The 21,247-nt window shown below is 37.9% G+C and overlaps 1 pseudogene; it reads right to left on the bottom strand.

Moving 5' to 3' along the window:
- Nucleotides 1-9,272: 9,272 nt before the first annotated feature.
- Nucleotides 9,273-21,003, bottom strand: LOC121883637 (annotated as a pseudogene).
- Between the last annotated feature and the right edge of the window lie 244 nt (nt 21,004-21,247).

Raw genomic sequence — 21,247 nt, 5'->3', positions numbered from 1 at the left:
CAACCTCATTTTCATTTTCTTTGTAGTGTTATTAATCCATTATCTGACTTATGATTTAGTCAGTGATGGAGGTGATCTGCTGGTAACCAGTGTGTCTTATTAAAGACAACATGAACTGCTGATTGGTGTTTGAGTTGATATGACTCGCTTGTGAAGCTGTAAATCACAGTCTGTATAATGACAACACATAATAATTACACAATAATTACACATTAGAAATTTAAAAATACTTAACCGTTTCATTTTAGAGATTGTGTCATGAACATATACACATTATTACACTAACCACAAATATCCTGACTTACTCTTTAGCCTACAGTAGGCTTAGTATGTACGATGATTGCATAAGACGTAGTGACAATACTCATGCATTATTCACTTCCTGAAAAATCCCCAATCACTATGCTGATGAGGGTCTCTGGGTGTCACAAATAGGCAAATAAACCAAAAGTTGCTCTGGAAAGTAGGGTTGGTCACTCTACTCTGTGATGCAATAATGATCTTGCAGATATTAAAAAGTTGCTTTCACAACTTGTGGACACTAGATGTCCCTGTGCGACCATGTCTGATCAAAGAGTCAATGAGGGGAAACAGGAGCATTTTCTCATCATAAAGCTATTCATAAAACTACAAATTGGACTACAGCTATAAATTGATGAAACCATTTCTTTCTACAACACTCAACTGTAAAGAACAGAAAATTTAACTGAATTTACAAATTGCCTTAGACTGTTTTTTCTGTGACGCTGAATGAACAAAGGCGCCTGTGAGGAGTGTGCTCCTGTCAACAGTTACAACTTACTGCACATGCTCACAGCAGAAAAATGCACAAACCTTCAAAACTGAAATAAGATTTAATTTATTATATATGACTTATTTTTTGATAAGATATACATATATACATAACATATACTGTACACTTCTTTTTACATTTTCCAAATTGGATAAAATAATTGATTGAAGATATTTAAAGACATTGCAAAAGAATGACAATGGTGGAAACTGAATGAATAGTCATTCGGACATTTAACCTAAAAACTACTGTAAGTCTATTCAGTCTGTTCTGTCCATTTCAGGTGTTGAGGATAAGAACTGCTGGAGTGTGAATTATGTCAGGAGGAGGATCTGTGCTCTGCGAGGCTCTTCAGTGAACATTTCAAGTAATTACTCGTATCCTAAAAAGCAGAGGCCCAAGTCAAAATTATGGTATAAAATAACGGCAGGTGGTGAGGAGGAAGTTAAAAAGGTGATTGAGCTTGCAGGTCGTGTAAAGTATCATGACAGTGTGAAGAACCAACACATCCTGAGAATCAAACATCTGAAGAAGAACGACTCTGCAGAATACACATTCAGATTGGAACGACATCATGGAGGACGGAAACAGTCAGATTTTTCTGGAGTGAATTTGGTTGTCACAGGTAATTCTTAAATTTAAATGCTTTGTGATGATGCAGATTGCAGAGTGGGTTTGTCTAAAAAATAGAAACAAGAATGATTGATTGATTACAGTTTTTTGTTTATTTTTACATATTGGAAAAATAAACAAAAGCTGCAGCTGAAATATCAATTTGTCTAGTTAGGTGATTAAGGTAATTAAATACCAGAGACACAGTATTTTTCTTGCTGTCCAACTGCCTTTAATAAATCAGTAAAGTGTTTGCATACGAGCTCCCTGAGCTGTGCAGCAAGAGGAACACCTTGAACAGCTCACACAAACACTTTATACTTTCAGCCTCTGCTCAACACAACTGTTAACACACATACTTTGTGCATAGTCATACTCTTCTGTCTGCAGACATCTGTTTCCTGTAAGATAATCAATAATAATTCCATATGTTGTGTCATGCCTGTCTTGTACAATTTCCAGTTTGCATTTAGTTCCCTTTTCTAACTATCACTTCTTAGAATCAGAGTCAACGTGTATCATTCACTTCAGATAAACTTTTCTATTTCTTCTTTCCTAACAAACCAGACATTAATTTGCCTACATTAACAAGGTTCAAAGCATCTTTAAAGACAAAATCGATCAGTTGATCACACTTCTACACTGGATTAACGATCATCTAAATATTAATACAATAATATAGTACTTTCTCCAACAGTACACTTCTAATATCATTATTTCTTCCACACTGTCTCTCTAGTTTGGTCTTAATACTTTTTGTATTTCTCCTAACAATAGTCCCAAAATGCATCATTCCTACAGGTGTCAATCTGTGGTGCACTTTTTGTTTTGCATGTGTCTTGTGAATAATGGCAACTGTTCTCTCTCATTAGCATAAAGGTGGAACAAAAGTAGCAAAACTGCAGAAAGTCTCATTGTAGGGTGGATGGTTGGTCATGCAAACCAGGTGACTGGCAACAAAAATCAGTGTTTTTGTCCCAATCATCATTAGATTCTTTTAATGAGATCTTTCCTCCAACAAAGTAGCCTTAATTGCCTACATTTAATCAGACCTTGAACCTCAGGGTGGCAGAACAGAAAACGCTCATACGAGTCACTTATGGAACACATGTTACAGGTTTGACAAGTGAGGAATTTGGTCATTTAGGAATAAGGACTTATTATTTAGGTTTGATGACTTATGGATGTCTTTTTTTACATTTACTGACCAATTTAACCATTTTTCAGGCCTGAGAGTGAAGTTGCATCCTGCTGTGGTGGCAGAGGGCCAAAGAGTCACACTGACCTGCATAACCAATTGTCCTCTGACTGACAACACAACCTACATTTGGTATTTGAACAAACAACCTGTGAAACTGTCACACAGCCAAAGCAAACAACTGGTACTAGACCCAGTCAGAAGTCATCATGCAGGAAACTACTCCTGTGCTGTGACATCTCACAAGAACTTCAACTCCAGTGACAGGACTCTTACTGTTGAAAGTAAATATACATTAGCTGCAGCTGCAGGAGCTGTTGTTGCTCTCCTAGTTATAACACCTCTTTTTGTCTTCTTGTGGATTAGGAGGTAAGCAAAACCCTGCTCTGTTGCAAGAAATTACATTTAATTTCTAACCTGAAATCACTTATTCATGTATATATATTCATTTGTTTCACTATCTAGAAAAAGAAGGACTTCAGGTAACGAAGCAACAGTCAACATGGAGCAGGTAAGGAACAGAAATTTCAAAAACATTTTGCACAACGTTTAATTTTTAAAGTCAAAATTACGTTAAAATTAATTTTCACTGAGAACTCTGTATATATGTCCTTGGTATTTGTTTTGACTTATATACTTGTGTACTGTAAATACCAAAAAGAAGAAATTTAGTTCAATTGTGCCTTAATAGCTCCCCCACATTAGTGTTCTCCAGCTGACAACGATGGTTTGGTAATTTTATTGGTGCGACATCTGTGTGAGCAGCCACTAAAATGGTTCATACATTATTAGTCCTTGCTAGTCATTGTTAGCTGTTGCTTGGTCCCATTTGTGATTTGAACACTGATTACAGTACGTTACTCAGTGTCCTGATTAAATTCATGGGGGGCTGCTGACATTAAAGGACCTATTGCTGTGAGTTTCAACTTATAGTTTTGACAGTCTGGTCATTTTCCATCATCATACTGTATATGGACCTGTGAAAGAGAGACATCTAACGCTAACTAGACCTCCTCCTTTTGATAATGTGGGACAAACACAGCACTGAGTGTGCAGAATGACTCAGCAGGAGTTGAATAACATGAACAAAAATGACATCTTGTGGGAATCAGTGCTAACTTTAACAAGCTAGTTTACATAGCTCTCACTTTCTGAGTGGAAGCTAGTCAGTCCAGCTTTCTAGTTTCCAGTTTCTGAGTGAAATACAAACTTCACAGCATGATGGGTCCTCCCAAATACTGAATATTGTAAATGGACAGATGTCTTTAATCACTAAGAGGACTTAACCAACACTATGTGAACTTGTTGATAAGGGGAAAAAACATCCTGATACAAGATGTTTTTTTCCCTTTATCAGCAACATTAAAGGCTATACAGAGTATGACGTGCTCTAGTCAGTTGAGCAGCAGCAAGCTGACAGCGTGTCTCCTTACAACGACAGCATTCAAATGTCAGTCAATTGCTACAAAGGGAAACACCCACCCACAGGCCTGAAGCTAAGACATTGTTTCCGCAAATATGTCCAAAAATTGTTTGATCTTCTTTTGAAACATTGAGAATTATGCACAATATCTGCAGTTTCATGATTGTTTATATTTCCTTTCACAAAAAGTGGAGAGAATTCAAATTTCAGTTTGACTTTAATGACAGGTCACTAAGATCTAAAACTCACATTGTAGGTCAATTTTACTTAATTAATTAAAAACACTTCGGGCCTTCATAGACTTTCAAGTAAGAAAGTAAGATTTTTTACCTGAGTGTGCAGGATTTGCAGTTCCTTCTCAAAGAACAGAATATTTTAAATTCTGCTGCATTGGAAAAACATCACCTTCGTCTGTCCTGTTTCCCCTCAGATGGGATGATCCTTCAAGTTACACAAAACAACACAGAACTACATTGTACAGTACCATTAGTTTTATGGGTCCAAATTTTGCAGCGTAGATGTGCTGTACATCTAAAATGTCTTCTACTGCAGTCCACATTACACAGCTACATTAGTCTTCCAACACAAATCAGCCATTTGTAAATCATTTGATATGGATTAATTATTCATTTCAATTCATTTTCAATTATTCATTCATTCATTCATTAATCATTTATCATTGATATCATGAAGATTACACTGACCTAAAAACTATCTGTAAAAGAAAATAAACATATTTTGGACAAACTAAGTATACCTCTAAGGCTGTAAGGTCAACAGTTACTTATTATTATTAGAGGTTTAATGCCCCACAATGTAAGCTAATGTTATTTGTCTTGTCTTCTCATCAGTTAAACCCTGGTCCTGTGAATGAAAACATCTCAGCCCAACCAACACAGCAGGATGATCTTCACTATAGCAGAGTCTACTTCTCTAAGACCCAGACACATCCTCTCTACTCCAACGTCCAGCCACACCAGTCTAAAGAACAGGACGACGTTGCTTATGCTGTTGTCAACTTTAGACCCAACAGGACCCCAAAGTGATCAATGATTACAACTGATTCAAGATCCACTTAGTGACCTTGCTCATCTTGAACAGTACTATTTTCAACAACCCTTCAATACACAGTGTTGGGGTGTATCTGACACACCACAGGTCTGATGTTAATAAATCTTGGTGAGATGTTTCACAGTGGGAAACCTTTCTGCCTGATATATGCCAGACTTCAATGTCACATTTCAAAGTTTCTAATCTCTGGCACCATTACACTCCATTCCATGTTTAACAGTAGTTACCCAAAAGTACTGAACACTTTGAAACAGCAGATCGAGTGTATCTGAAGACTTTTTCACATTTGCTAGAAATAAGACCACATTGGTAATATAGAGAATAATTATTGTGATACATGTGTTTTGGCTTGTGTCCCTCATCAGTGGAACACACAGAGAACATTTAAATGAGATGAAGTATGATGTATATATTTGGACCACATTTTCTCATGCTGTCTTGCTTTGTGCAGATTTTTAGATTTGTTGTGGATTGTTGACGGACATGTTGCATCATTGAGAACAGAATACTTATAGTAGATTAACCAATGGCATTGCCAGACCACAATGCAATGCCATGTAAGCTTATTGAAGCATTCTGTGTTTTTTTCTGGTGTGCTTCATGTTGTATTACTGTGCTTTCTGTTTGATTTGCAGCCATAACTGTAAAAATGCTTTTGTAAAACTTATTTTGCTCTCAGAAACATGTTCTACTCTGCATGTTCTGCAGTGTATGATGTGATTATCAAAACTATGTCTGCAGCTTCCTATTCACAAGTGTTTTTTTTTTCACCATGAAACAAACACAGACAGTCTCACACCTCTCTGACCAACACTGGCAAGTTTGACACCTTTTTATGATACTTGATGCAGCTTAACACTGCTGCATGTTGCATGATGAGCCGATACATTACTTAAAAATGAGAAACAATGACACCTTAAAGTAAATATGAAGGTTCTCCATGTCAAAATACACATAGATACACATAGATTGTTTATCTGTGGTTTTACTAAGAATTGTAATGAGGAAGGAGGTTTATTTTTGGTTTCAGAGCTACATGCAGCATGTCTGCCAGCCTCCCTCACACTGACCAACAGTCCATTCTGGCTTCAGTCATTTCTCTATAAACCTGCTCTTAATTTAGACTCTTCAATTACATTTTTTATGAGCTTTCATAAAGTCAGCAGTTATGATGTAGCAGATACAAACACTGTTATACAATCAACTCATAGACCCAGTATTGGTGCCAAAATTTATGTTATTATTTACACCTGTACTTTTTCTGCTGGAACAAGTCAAAGTGTTTGCTGTGAAAAAGGTCCACTGATTAGAAGCGAGGGACTAAAACAACCATGTTGTTGGCAGAAGTTGGATGTGTGTTTACTGGTTTCAGCCCCAACATCTCAGGTATAAATGTTTATCCTCTCTGATGTAATGATCATTTACTGTTAACTGTTGTAGAAAATTGCAGATTGATACAGAAAACAGAAAGGATGAATAAAAAAAAGGCTCTCAACATTTTCACTTCATCTGCCAGAATGAGCTCTTCAGATGTCCTTCATGTACAACATATTATACTATTATGAGTCCTATTCTGCATGCTCTGCAGTGTTTTAAGTTACCATAAACTTCTGCAGTTTCCACCACAGAAACCACCATCACCGTCCATAGACAGCTTCACATCTCTCTGTTCTCACTTCAGTAGTTTTTACAACTTTTCAATGAAAATATAATGCAGTTTAACACTAAAATATCTGGCATGAAGAACCAATACACCATAAAAACTGAAAATAAAAATAATAATTGTGATGAGATACAGAGTAAGAAATATAATGACATCCATAAGTTAAAGTCAAAGTCTTCCTTCTCGAATTATGACATCAAATAAATACTGAACTATGTGAGGTAGATTCTGTACTAGAGGAAGAAGCAGGAAGGAAATGAATTTTAGGTGTCAGAGCTTCTTGCTGTACATCTGCCCGCAACTCTCACAATGACCAACAGTCCATTCTGTCCTCTTAAGTCTTTACTCTGTAAGAGGACTGCTGTTGATTTTGACCATTTATTTATAGATTTGATGTTTTATGAACTTTCATAAACACAGCAGGTGTAGTAAGACCATTAAAAAAATAATATAATCAACTTTGTGTTTAGAAGCAGAGGGACAACAACAGCAATGTTGTTGTCCCTCTGCTGTTGTTGTTGTTGTGAATTGCAGGTGGTGCATGACCCTGCACCAAAACATCAGCTCTGGTGAAAAGACTCTCACTGTCCAAAGTACCACAGGAACATCAACAGCAGCAGTTGGAGTTGTTGCTGCTCTCCTGGTTATAATACCATTCACTGTCTTCTTCTGGATTAGGTGAGAAACAATGAGCTTTGTTGCAGAGTCATGACATTTACACACTAACCTGACATCATCTATTCATTTTTATATTCACTCATTTCACTAAACAGGAGAAAGAGGTCCTCCAGCCGTTCTCCTAGACTTGAAACATCAGACAATATGGAGCAGGTAAAATAAAATAATTTAAACAATTCTGCCACATTACATAACATTTCTGACAACAACCCTGTTTAAATGCTTTTCTTGCAGGTTATTTCTTTACTAAACACTGTTTTATCATTATTTTCAGTGTTGATAATTCTCTTGGAGAAACCCTAAATGGGAAAAACTATTTTTATTGTTATTCATGAAACTGGAACATAAAGAAACCAAACGTCTGTTGTTACACTCATTTAATATCTCTTCCAAAACCATTATCAGTTGTGTTCTACTTGGAATTGTTCCATATTGCTTGGGAGGATCAGCCAAAACTTTAACATAATGTAAAATAATATTATTTACTTTCTTTATCAGCTAAACCCTGGTCCTGTGTATGAAGACATCTCAGCTCAAGCAACAGAGCAGGATGACCTTTACTACAGCAGAGTTTACTTCTCTAAGAACCAGACAGATCCGCTCTACACCACCGTCCAGCCACATCAGCCCCAAGAACAGACGCATGTCCTCTATGCTGTTGTCCGCTTTAGATCCAACACAACCCCTGAGTAAGCATCTCTTCATTACAACTGATTACATTTGAGAGAGATAAGAATTACGTAGCTTATTACAGGTTGGACTACATGATATCTCAGACTGCACTGGTACTGTTTTGATAAAACTTGTGGGTTAGGTTCTGTCACTGTGGTGTTTAAAGTCTACATTGATGATCACTGAACACACCAATGATCAGATTTTCATGAAACTTGCTTAAAAGGTTACTAGAATGTAGTTAAAGATTGTGTGACATATGACGAGACTGCATCAACTGAGAAAAATCGCTTTTCTTGTATATTTTTGAACAGCCTACTTTGAAACATAATGACAGTACATTCTTTTCTTTTTTCTTTTTTTCAGGTATAATGGCCAGGTGGTGGATCCCTAAAATTACACAGCAAACAAAAACTTCAAGAGAATGAATGTAACCTTCCTTCGTGATGTACAAAGGGATATTTTTCTGGTCTTACATGAGCGAGCACCTCAGGAGCACACTGGCAGTGATGGACATCCATAGAAACAATGGTTTGTTTGTTTCAGGGCAGCTAAACGTATGTATTTTTCGGACATAACGTTACAACAGTTGCCATGGTGATAGCAGAAATTTTGAAATTGTCACATTATTGATTGAAAGGTAATGTTAGTGTCTTGCTACATTTTGATCAAAGTACTATTGTATAATTGCTAAAACGTGATTATAAAAAAGGATATTGGACTAACCATGAAATGGTTAATAATTCATAATTACAGGTTTCCATTAAAGATGAAAATGAAATCGGAATTTATTTGTTTAACACGATGTGACATTACAATTAAAAAATGGTTTTACTTTCTCTTACAAAGCATCAAACAATAATTAAAGCTTTTTAGCAGTTGTCTTTAATGCTTTTCTTAAAGGGTCTTTCAACTAAGTTGAATGCAAAAGTTAAATGCAATTGTAAGTTTTGAGTTTTGATGGTGGGATGACCCTTTTCTTTACTATGGATTGTACCTTTAAATAAAGTTGACTTACTTTAACTGATGCTCTGAATTGTTCAATGGTCACACAGCATTCAATTAATAAAACAGGGATCTAATCTTACCCGTGCTGAGTTAAATAACATGTCGGCTGAAAATCAAGTGCACAACAAAGAAACAAAACAGTCATGGACACAACTGAAGTCCATATTAATATATTTTATTACCATACCAGTATACACTTCAGTAATTAATCCATATACAAAAAAAAACATATGTAAATAATTTGTTACTTCTAGTTTAGGTTGTACAAACACCAGTGCAGTATTGTTTCTTTGTCTTTCAAGTAAGTGTATAATTCCAGTTGTACAAGTACATGTTAAATATTTGTTCAAGATACCTTTATGAAAGGTTGTAACAAGTGTACAGTGTGCAAGCAAGTTAGCAATGGGAGTACGGTTATGTTTAAAGTCAGTCTAAATAACCTATAAAAAGGCATGACAGTGTGATGTGAATGAAAGAAAACAGTACAAATTTGGGCCCCAGACACATAAGGCAGATCTGGTTCATCATCACCATCGTCCAAGCTGTGTTACAGTATATTGCAGATTTTGTTGTGCTACTGTAGGGTCCTTCTGATATGGCCATAAGTAATATGTCTGTACATTGTCATTGCAGCTACTTGGGTAAAAAAAAAAAGAAAGAGGAACAACAAAATGAAGAATGACGAAGGGCGTTATGGTTTTATCACAACCAATGAGAACTGGATTCAAAAACTTCTCACGCAACACTATAGAGGGGGGAGGGTGACAGTAAACTGACACTATCACAGTCACAGTGTATACTGATCTTAGTATGATTTAGTTGGAACCACTTCCTCCTACAGTTCCCCTGTATTCACATACCAAAGGAGGGAAACTCCACACTCTATTTCAATGGTTTATATACAAACACATTAAACTTGATAAGGTCAGTGATAAGGTCATAAGATGCTACATAACTTGTCTTCCAATAGGCGACATCCTGTCAGTTGTTTTCCTGTTAGATTTCAGTCTCTGCCATGTTTTATACATTTGCTATCGTGTACTGACATTTGAGTGTAAATATGAAAGTCACTGTGGTCACATCGGCTCAAGGAGTTTGTCTTAGAGAAAGAGCACACCGCCACAGACATCATAGTTTCGATTCGAACACATGTCTCACTAATCTTTGTGCGTCATCCAATCACTCTTGTCTTTGACTCCACTCAAAAGACTCTCCTTTGCTCTCCTTTTCTCCATTTTGCTTTCACATTCCTTTCTGCTCTTATAGCCCCATCTTCATAGCCTTTCCTCATGATTTTCTTGTGCTTTCAGTTGTCCATTAGCACTTTTGCCAGGGATTGGAGGACTTCTCTCTTCTAATAAAGGTACATTTGGGTTTCCCACAGCATGTCCACCAGGACTGCATCACTCACTTCATCCAACATCACCTCTTGAGACAGCTGGGGGCTCAATCTGTACAAAAGACAATGAATAAATAGTGAATCTTACATAGTTTTAAAGTACATTAGAGATAATAGACCAACCATGAATACTATAAATGCCCATTTGACAAACACAAACAGAAACAAACTTGATCAACATGCATCTCAGGCTGTAACAATGTGGGTCACTCAAGCTGAGCTTCACCCGAGCTTCAAGCCAGATGGTGTTGGTTGGTAAAGTTATACTGTCTATGATGTTATAGAGCTGCAGTGATGTCTAGTTTAGGCCAGGAACATAGCAGATAATCATTTACTCGTTGCCAGCTGGAGTTAAAACAGAGAGCAGAGACAGCAGTAAATAAAGAACTGAAGTGCTGCAGATTCATGGTCAGCTGACCTGTGGTAGATGGTGTCAATCATTTCACACCAGGCTCTTGCTCTGCCAACTGCACAGCCATCAGAATCTGTACACTGTCCAGTCAGAGAGAGAGAAGAAATTTTAGATTTAGAGACACTTTCTGAAATGTTATTGATACTGGTTGTCATGTCCAAAATATCAGGAATATTAAAAGGCTTCACAAAAAGTGGAAAACACAACTCTGGCAGGATGAATTAATATGAAAAAACATATAGTTTCAGCTGTGGATGATGAGCATCAAGCACTCATTGATTTACACAAGGAACAAGGTAAATTTAAAAGCAGGTGCTCCAACTGTTCTCACACAGTCCACCAGCATCTTGCCCAGCTCTTTGGCTCCTACAAAGCTCTTGGCCAGCTCCAGAGGATTAGAAGGCCGGAAAACATCCACAGAGCTCACAACCACCTGAGGAGGTTTACCTGGAGACACACAGGAGCACAGATACTGTACAGCTGGAGGAGCAGGAGGAGTTTCTAAATTGAGTTACTCACAATGAGTTGTGTTAATGTTTATTGTTTAGTTCAGTGGTCAAAGCAAGGTACAAACATAGTAGGAGTTAGGGATGTAAATCACTCCCCCCCCCCCAACAGCAATTGAATCATCATCCTCTAATCTATGCAATAATAATAATAATCAATAGTTTTCCTATTGTCAACAAATCTCATGTGCAGAGCCGAACCAACAATGAACTGATCCTACTTATAAGTATTGTGAGTTTATCCAAAGCCTGATACATCTTAATACTCTGAGCTCCCCTGTTGTCATTAAGAACACTTCATATTGACCTTTCATCTTGACGTGTCATCATCTCTTGACTTTGCACTGAAATTTACAAAGTCAAGAGGTTGTGACATCTAGCACAACAAGCTGGTGAAGCACTGTAAACAGAGTCACCTTAGCACAATGCATTAGCATGCATCACGCTCAGTAGGACCTGCATTACAAGGAACGTCTCTCCTGAGACTGAAAATGTTACTGCTGTTATTAATCTTTGGAGCCGTTTCTAAAAAAACTACAGTAACTATTGCCTTCGGGGGGAAGGAACATGTCACTCACAGCGGTGTGGCTCATTGACATGTTTTTAATATTTTTTGGAGAACAACAGAGGTCTATGTCACGGAGGAATATGATATATTAGGCTTTGGATACACAGACAACACTTGTAAGTAGGATAGGTTCATTGTTGGTTTGACTCTGCACATTAGATTTGTTTACAATAATAAAAATATAGAAAACCACCAGCCTTATACTTTAATAGACTCATGTTGAATAGTGAAGATGGGGTAAGACATAAACTAAGCTAACTAAACTAAGTGACCATTGGTTTTGCATGTAGAAAAGTTAGTGTGAATTACATTATTTGCCATTGCAGACACAACTGTGTGGCTTACCAGTTCCAAGGGAGACCACTATACCCAGCTTCTTGACCTCCGTCCCATGGCCCTGAGAGAGAAGAGTTAAAAAGAGAGATGACACATTATTTGATTTTTTTTTTAAATCCATGTTTAAACGTGCAGTTAACAGACGATCAAAGGTGGACTAGATAATTAAGGTGTTAGGTTACCTACCTCTGCTTTTAAGGCTTTGTTGTACTGATGGATTTCTGACATGGCGTCTAGTGTCGGGTTGTTGGCCAATAGCCCTCCGTCCAGAAAGCGGCCCATCGGTCGGAAGTAGGTGGGGGCAGCACCACTGGAGCGGGCAGCTCGCCACACAAGTTGTTCTGATGTAAAGATTTTAAAAAGTCATGAAACAATCAATCTAATCAACTAGTTTTTCATTTTGGGTGCAAGCTTAAGTACAAAGTGAAATGTGCCAAAATGTCACTGTGTATCAATAACCGAGTTTTAAACAGTGAAGAAGTAAACACATTCATCCACGTTGAAAAGGGTGTGGGGCTGAAACATGTTTTTTGCTGCTTTGCTATTTAAAGTATTCAAAAGCATGTATTCTGGATAATATTTATACGTGAACAGATGGGAGTTTGTGAGGTAATTTTGTGACTGATCAAGTTAAGTTCTTTGTGAACCTGTTCCTTTGTTTTTCACTCACAAACACACCTTCAGCTGTCACCTTACTACGCTTTCTGGCTGGCTCCACTGTGTATCCTACTATCAACACATCCTCATCCTCCCATCCTGTAACAACAACATGGTTGCCACTCAAACAACACAACACAAATGGACTTCTCAGGTTTCATTTTCTAAATAAATATATAATCCTGAATGAAGTGAGTATAATTTACCACCATGTGTAGAGTTAGAAAATACTTTACTATGTCACCATCTGGTGACAACATTAAGGACACTGTGGCAGACAGCAACACACACCACCACCCACCATTCATAAAACATTTGAGCACTAGTGCAGTAGGTCTAGTACCTTGTGGGACAGTGAGAGGCTGGAACGTGGCCGTGGTGGCATACGGGGGCTCTCTGTGGACGGAGGGAGGGTCATAGTTCCTGAAGATGTGCAGTTCTCCTGGATGTCTGTCAGCTAGAACACTGGTCACCATCACCCTGTACAAGAACAAATGTATGAGTGAAAAGATAATAGAGTAAATGTGAGTTTAACATAAAAGGGTGAATTTTTGTCAGATATCTCAGCTTTTGTTCATAATAAAAGTGTTTGACAAGACATTCTGATCTAAACCTGAAAAACCAGCATTTTGACACCAAAATTTGCTCATTTACAGATTCTGGATCCTCTACTACTAGTTTTTAGCCATGCTAGCAGCATTGTTCAAGGGGTGGTGAGGTCTGTCACTCATTCTTTCTTTCTCTCCACTTTGGTCCAGAATGAAATATCTCAATAACTACTGAACAGATTGGCATGACATTTTGAACAGATCTCCATTGTCCCCAGAGGACACATCCTACTGACTCTGGTGATCGCCTGACTTTTACTCCAGCGCCACTATGAGGTTGACATTTTTAGCTTTTAGTGAAATGTCTAGTGTCTCTAGTGCCTTTTTACACTTTTCTGCCTATTGCCTAGTGGACACATTTAACCCTAAAATCCCCTTCAAACTTGTTTTAAGACATAAAAATGTGTCTGATGTGGTTAGAAATTCTTAAAATGACATCTACTCTTTCTACCTCACTGAAAAATCCAGACTCTATGAATATGCAAATATTTTTTATTTCAAGATGTCTCCTACTTCACTGAAAAGTCCATTCTCAGTGTATGTGCACTGAAGGTTTCAAATCTCCTCATCACACTTGTGTAAGTGCGTATTGGACCAGAATTAGCAAACTAGTTGTGATGTCACAAATTATGCTCATATGTACACAACTTTTCAATTAACACAGAAACTTTCCAGCTTCAGCAGTTGAATGTGAAAACAGTCTTCTACTGTCAAACTCTGCACATACATCGTTCTGTTAAGTGAAGCTCAAACATTCAAGTGAAGTAACAACGACAAAAACATATTTCTTCTAGGATGAAAGGACTTCAATAAGTTTGACATGAACAGTTACCTGGGGTATTGGACGTCTGTCATCTTGGTGTTCTCTCCAAATTCTTTCTTCAGGAAATCCTCCAGTGGTGCTGATTCATAGGGTCGTGACCCTTTGAACACCTGCTCTTTCATCCTGAAGTACAGGCAGCGAAGGTACTCCATGGACTTTCCTACACATTGAAGAGACACCATTATTGTTTTGATGCTAGGGTATGAAAACTCTTGGAAGCAGAAAGAAAAACACACTTACCATGGATTATAGCGAGGGCCAGAATCCCTCCAGTGCTCGTGCCAGCCACCCAGTCGAAGAGCTCTCTGGTGGGCCGACCGGCCTCTCTCTCCAAAGCGATCAGCATCTGGATCAGCACCAGGCCTTTTATACCTCCACCATCTAGACACAGCAGTCTTTCCATCCTGCAGAGGAGAGGAGATATCACTTTTTTTACACCAGAACTTTTTGTCTCATCTAAGACAGAAACACATACAAATAACATGTTTTCACGTTAAAGTAATAATAATATATTTTTAAAAACACAACTTTGTTATTATTATTCATTATCCTTTTGCTACCACATAGCCAGATGCGCAGAATTCTTGGACAAAATATGAGACAAACTTTACTTTAAAGCAACATTATACAACTATTTACCTTAAAATAACTTGGGTTGAGCGGGTACGATCCCCCACAAGAAATAGTAGTTACCTGGATGTAACTCCAGTTCTATGAGTATTGGCAGGTGGGTGTTCAGCTAATAAGCGACAGCTGGCGTGCCTGATGAGCCCTTTGGTGAATTATAATCACGTGTTATCTCACCAATATGTAGCTATATCGTTATCAATAGAATTAAGTTACATACTAGCGGCCACCAGACTGTATTTTCCGTGGTGTGTGAAGATGATGTGGATCGCAACATAAGTCGGTCAGTATAACGCTAGCTGTTAGTAGCTACATTTTAGAACACAGGTGCTGTGGGTTGCTGCTCATGCCACACTTGCAGTCTAGATACAGCAAGTGTTGAAGTCTGTTCCCCTTCAAATAGTGTTCCCTCACGTTACAGTAGTGCGGTATCCTCACTGCTCAGATATCAACAGAATTAAATGCACCAGCGTCTTTTAATTACCACTTGTGGCAGCAGAGGCTGCTGTTGCTGCTGCTCAGCAGAAGTTACATAGTCTTGCTTTAACCATGAAAAACAGACGGGGAACTGTGGAATTACAAACATACTCACTTCCTTTTCCCCGTTTTGGGCCCGTCCACTTCAGATGTGCCTCTGCTCATTGCAGTGACTGCAGCCCCCACGAACATGATGTCCTCAAACCCTGTGAGCCAATCATAACAGCTATTGGTGTGGGACCAACACATGGCAACAGTATTGATCAAATTCATGTACAAAGGATGGAAAAGGAAAGGGGTCACTGGGTTTTCTACAAGCCACAGGGGAGTTATACCAAGAATGTCAAGTAGATATGCATGCATGTTGCTTTCATGTAAGGATACTTGCTTTATCTTATTTAATTTACAAGAGCTTCTCACTCTCATACTGTCAAATTCAGATCTTGTTGAGTCACTTGTTTAATCAAGTCATAATTCAAATCTAGCACTGAAAAAATAACCTCTTTCTGTTAAATACTTTCCACACATTCCTTCTTTTTGTTATTTGGTATTTTAAGGATTAAGGATTATTCTTAAATTGCACACAAATCATTTTTTTCACTAATCAGCAAACTAAAAAATACAGTAAATGTAAAAAGTTATAGAAAATGTAAAAGAGCTCAAACAGAGACATATTCTGTAGATGAGAGAAACATTGAAACAGAGTGCAGTGAAGGGGAGGCAGAGGATGGGACGTTGGTGTTACCTATGCCTGGAGGTGGGGCCTTGTTGGAGATGGGGGGAGGACTGGCAGGGGAGGGGGGGAGGCACCGCTGGACCCCTACACTACACAGCATGTCCAGCAGTATCTTTCTATTCGGACCTTTCGTTTTAACGAAAAAAACACACACACACATGCACGCAAATGGAGTTAGACATGCACAAACACCACAAAAAGCAGAGAAGAAGAGATAGAGGGTGATAGATAAGAGACAGAGAGAGAAAGCAAGAATGTAAGCAGGATGTTAGCAATTATCATGCATTTACAAAAATCAATTAATGACAGCAAACTCCATTTACCATCTTTTCTGCTTCAGAGCATCGAGTATGCGGTTTCATACATATTTGTCTCCATGTGAAAACAACAAATATGCTCATATAATCATCTTGTTTCAATAGGCAGACAAATCCAGTAGAAACAATGCACAGACCTTTATTAGAAATCACTGAAATATCAAATTATTTTGCCTTTTGCATAGTAATGTAAATGTTGTTCAGCTTTTGCAACTGAAATGTTTTGTAAGTGCTGCCCTCTGCTGTTGAACAGGTAAAACATGTGCAGATGGAGAAGGAGACTGGAACTACATCAACTGAGAAGTTTTGGTTCCACAAAATCCCCTTACAGATCAGAGAGCAAGCTCTGAAATCACTGAGTAGCTGGAAATTATCAAATCAAAGCTCTATACATATGCTGCAAATGTACAATGGAGTGTGTGGTGTTTTTACATCATCTACGGTAAAGTTGCATGATGCACCTTTAAAAAGAAATGCTGCAAGCTTTGTAACCATGCTGCTTCTAAACAGTCACAAAACAATGAATTAGTAGCAAGAGTGGTACAACTGGTCTTTATATTTAGAGACAAGACACTAAAGATTGTTTCATTATATCATAACAACCATTTTCATGCATCGGCTTTACCATCTACATTGGAATACATGCTGTTAAATGAGACCATGGGTTAACATGTTATAATCTGATTAAACTAGAACAAACAGGCGTGTTAGGTCAGTCACATTAAGTTCTATAAATATAACACAGCTTTTCACTGTCCTAACTCAGAATTCCTACTCTGTTCCTTATTTTCCTGATTCAACTTCTGTATACCTTACAGTTTACATCTCTCTTTCCATCCCTCCTGTCTCTCTTACCTTTGCTGGTGCGTGCAGCGATCAGTCCAGGCGTTTCTCCCAAGTCGTTGTGGATCTCCACATCAGCACCAAATACAATCAGAGCTTTGATCAACTCCATGTGGTCCATCTAATTAATGAGCACAGTGTCACACAAGTGGTGCATTATTATTATTTTCAAAAAAAACGTCTGCATTTCCACAGCAGAATGACAATATCCAGCTCTCTTTAATATATATCATTGATGTGTGATGTTCTTGTAGTGTAAGCATGCTGCCTGTTACAGAAAAGGAGATCTGTGAAGTTTGTCCTTATGTGTAATGCAGCCTGATTTCCCTATTGTTTGGGATTTTTAGGCTAAATCTCCTGTAATCTGAGTCGTAGCTCTTAGTGTTTCCCCCTTATACCGATACTGTGTCGCCACTACTTAGCAAAATCACTCCTTGAATTTCTCCTCCCTTTCATGAACACTTTGATTATCAGTAAGATTATTGTTTTCACCTGGAAGATAAGAACAAGGCAGACGTAATATCTCGTACGCTCACCTTCATAGCGAGGTGCAGAGCTGTGTTCCCGTCCTGTCCCTTCAGGTTGGCGTTGGCTCCGTGGGTGAGTAACACCATGGCTGCCTCAAAGCGGCCCTTCTTGGTCAGAATGTGGAGGGCGCTCTCCCCGGTCTTACTGAGATAATTCACCATACAGCCATGCTCCAGCAGCAAACGACACATCTGGCACAGAGAGAGGAAGACTTTATTAAATGGACAGAACAACAGGACTTCTCCTGTTACTTCTTCCTGAAGCCTAACTTGCATGTCTTGGTGTGGGACGCCTCAATGACAGGCCAGCATTTCTGATTGGAAGCAGTGACATAAACTCATACAGGATGAAATTAGTTTTGTAAATGTTGTTCAAACTTGGGCTTGCTCACAGAGGTCATCAAAGGTCATAGATCCATTATTCTCCTATCAAAGCTTCAACGCTTTGGTTTCTCTAGAGTCAGACTACTAATTCTAACTACAAAACACTTGATGTTCCTCACCTCAGCAGTTTTGGCCCAGTGGAGAGGCGTCCCACCATATACAGAATCCTCAGCCTGGAGCTGGCCTGGGTCTGCTTTGAGGATCTCCTCCGCACACCTGACAGAAACACAAAGAGACTAGTCACATGTACTATTAACTTAAAGCTATAGACTTTGTATTCTGGGAGTTTAAAACGTAAGCTGAAGCACACCATTCAATATCTCTAAAACAAACTGCACAGAATCCACTCCGTTTTTATCTTGTATGCTGACAATTTTACTGACCTATTTTTAAAAAAACTCTATAATTTGTGTAAGCACAAAGCCTTTATTTCTTCTTATTCTATGGAAAAAGCAAAAAAAACAACCTCTACAGATTCCCTTCCGACCACATATATTCTGATAATTCGGATACCCAGTACCACTCCTATATGTTCATTTGATGTAGTGCTTCTGAGAGGTTCTCTCCAGCATTATGAAATAGGTTTGCTGCTCTTATACCAAAGTCAATACACACTGGTCCTGTATGCATAAGTTCACAAGACTAGGTCAAAACCTGGTATATGGCTGGACCGGGTATGAAACGCTAGATGGATTTTAATTTGTACGTCGCCTGGTTACCATCAGACATGAACATCGCTTTAACTTTATTTATTTGTATTGCACTTTTCATGCAGTAGTTGTAACTCAATGTGCTGTACACATAAAAGAAATAATAAAAATACTTAAATATATTGCACCAGATTTTAGGTGTAGACTATATGGTGCTGGTGTGAGAAGGGTTGAGTTAAGATTATTTTTTATATGTTTTATATATTATTTCACTTACCCACAGCCCAAAATATAGTTTTAATACAGTAACTGTCAAGTTACTCATTAATGCTAAGTGTAAATGACCCTAATACAGTGTGTTTCATGTGTGTAAAGTTTGTATTCATACATTTATTTGTTATATTGCTTTTGTTTTATTTACCATGAACACAGAAATGCTTTATTTCAAAAAACAATGGTGTAACTGTAAGTGACTCAGTGACTCAGTGATGGACAGACGCATTTGAAGTCTGTGAGTATAAACCAACTTACAGTCTGTTATTGCTGTTATATTATAGGATGGCACATTTGTCTTTAGTTTGTAAGCTTATTGGGCAACATGAAATATATTTCAGAGGTGCCGATTCAACCTCATTTTCATTTTTTTTGTAGTGTTATTAATCCATTATCTGACTTATGATTTAGTCAGTGATGGAGGTGATCTGCTGGTAACCAGTGTGTCTTATTAAAGACAACATGAACTGCTAATTGGTGTTTGAGTTGATATGACTCGCTTGTGAAGCTGTAAATCACAGTCTGTATAATGACAACACATAATAATTACACAATAATTACACATTAGAAATTTAAAAATACTTAACCGTTTCATTTTAGAGATTGTGTCATGAACATATACACATTATTACATTAACCACAAATATCCTGACTTACTATTTAGCCTACAGTAGGCTTAGTATGTATGATGATTGCATGAGACGTAGTGACACTACTCATGCATTATTCACTTCCTGAAAAATCCCCAATCACTATGCTGATGAGGGTCTCTGGGTGTCACAAATAGGCGAATAAACCAAAAGTTGCTCTGGAAAGTAGGGTTGGTCACTCTACTCTGTGATGCAATAATGATCTTGCAGATATTAAAAAGTTGCTTTTATAACTTGTGGACACTAGATGTCCCTGTGCGACCATGTCTGATCAAAGAGTCAATGAGGGGAAACAGGAGCATTTTCTCATCATAAAGCTATTCATAAAACTACAAATTGGACTACAGCTATAAATTCATGAAACCATTTCTTTCTACAACACTCAACTGTAAAGAACAGAAAATTTAACTGAATTTACAAATTGCCTTAGACTGTTTTTTCTGTGACTCTGAATGAACAAAGGCGCCTGCGAGGAGTGTGCTCTTGTCAACAGTTACAACTTACTGCACATGCTCACAGCGGAAAAATGCACAAACCTTCAAAACTGAAATAAGATTTATTTTATCATATATGACTTATTTTTTTCTAACTATCACTTCTTAGAATCGGAGTCAACGTGTATCATTCACTTCAGATAACCTTTTCTATTTCTTCTTTCCTAACAAACTAGACATTAATTTGCCTACATTAACAAGGTGCGAGACATTTTACTTAAAACAGAACAATGTGATTACGACATATAAACGTCAATATACAAGGTCAAGAGTGCATCATGTTATTTAAAGACAAAATTGATCAGTTGATCACACTTCTACACTGGATTAATGATCATCAAAATACAATAATATAGTAATTTCTCCAACAATACACTTCTAATATCATTATTTCCTCCACACTTCCTCCACCAATGTTACAGGTTTGACAAATGAGGAATTTGGTCATTTAGGAATAAGGATTTATTATTTAGGTATGATGACTTATGGATGTCTTTTTCTTTACATTTACTGACCAATCTAACCATTTTTCAGGCCTGAGAGTGAAGTTGCATCCTGCTTCGGTGGCAGAGGGCCGAAGAGTCACACTGACCTGCATGACCAGTTGTCCTCTGACTGACAACACAACCTACATTTGGTATTTGAACAAACAACCTGTGAACCTGTCACACAGCCAAAGCAAACAACTGGTACTAGACCCAGTCAGCAGTCATCATGCAGGAAACTACTCCTGTGCTGTGACATCTCACAAGAACTTCAACTCCAGTGAAAGGACTCTTACTGTTGAAAGTAAATGCACAGTAGCTGCAGCTGCAGGAGCTGTTGTTGCTCTCCTAGTTATA

Source organism: Thunnus maccoyii, chromosome 2, assembly GCF_910596095.1.
Source record: "Thunnus maccoyii chromosome 2, fThuMac1.1, whole genome shotgun sequence".
NCBI classification, from domain to species: domain Eukaryota; kingdom Metazoa; phylum Chordata; class Actinopteri; order Scombriformes; family Scombridae; genus Thunnus; species Thunnus maccoyii.
This window is presented reverse-complemented; position numbering and strand designations above follow the sequence as displayed.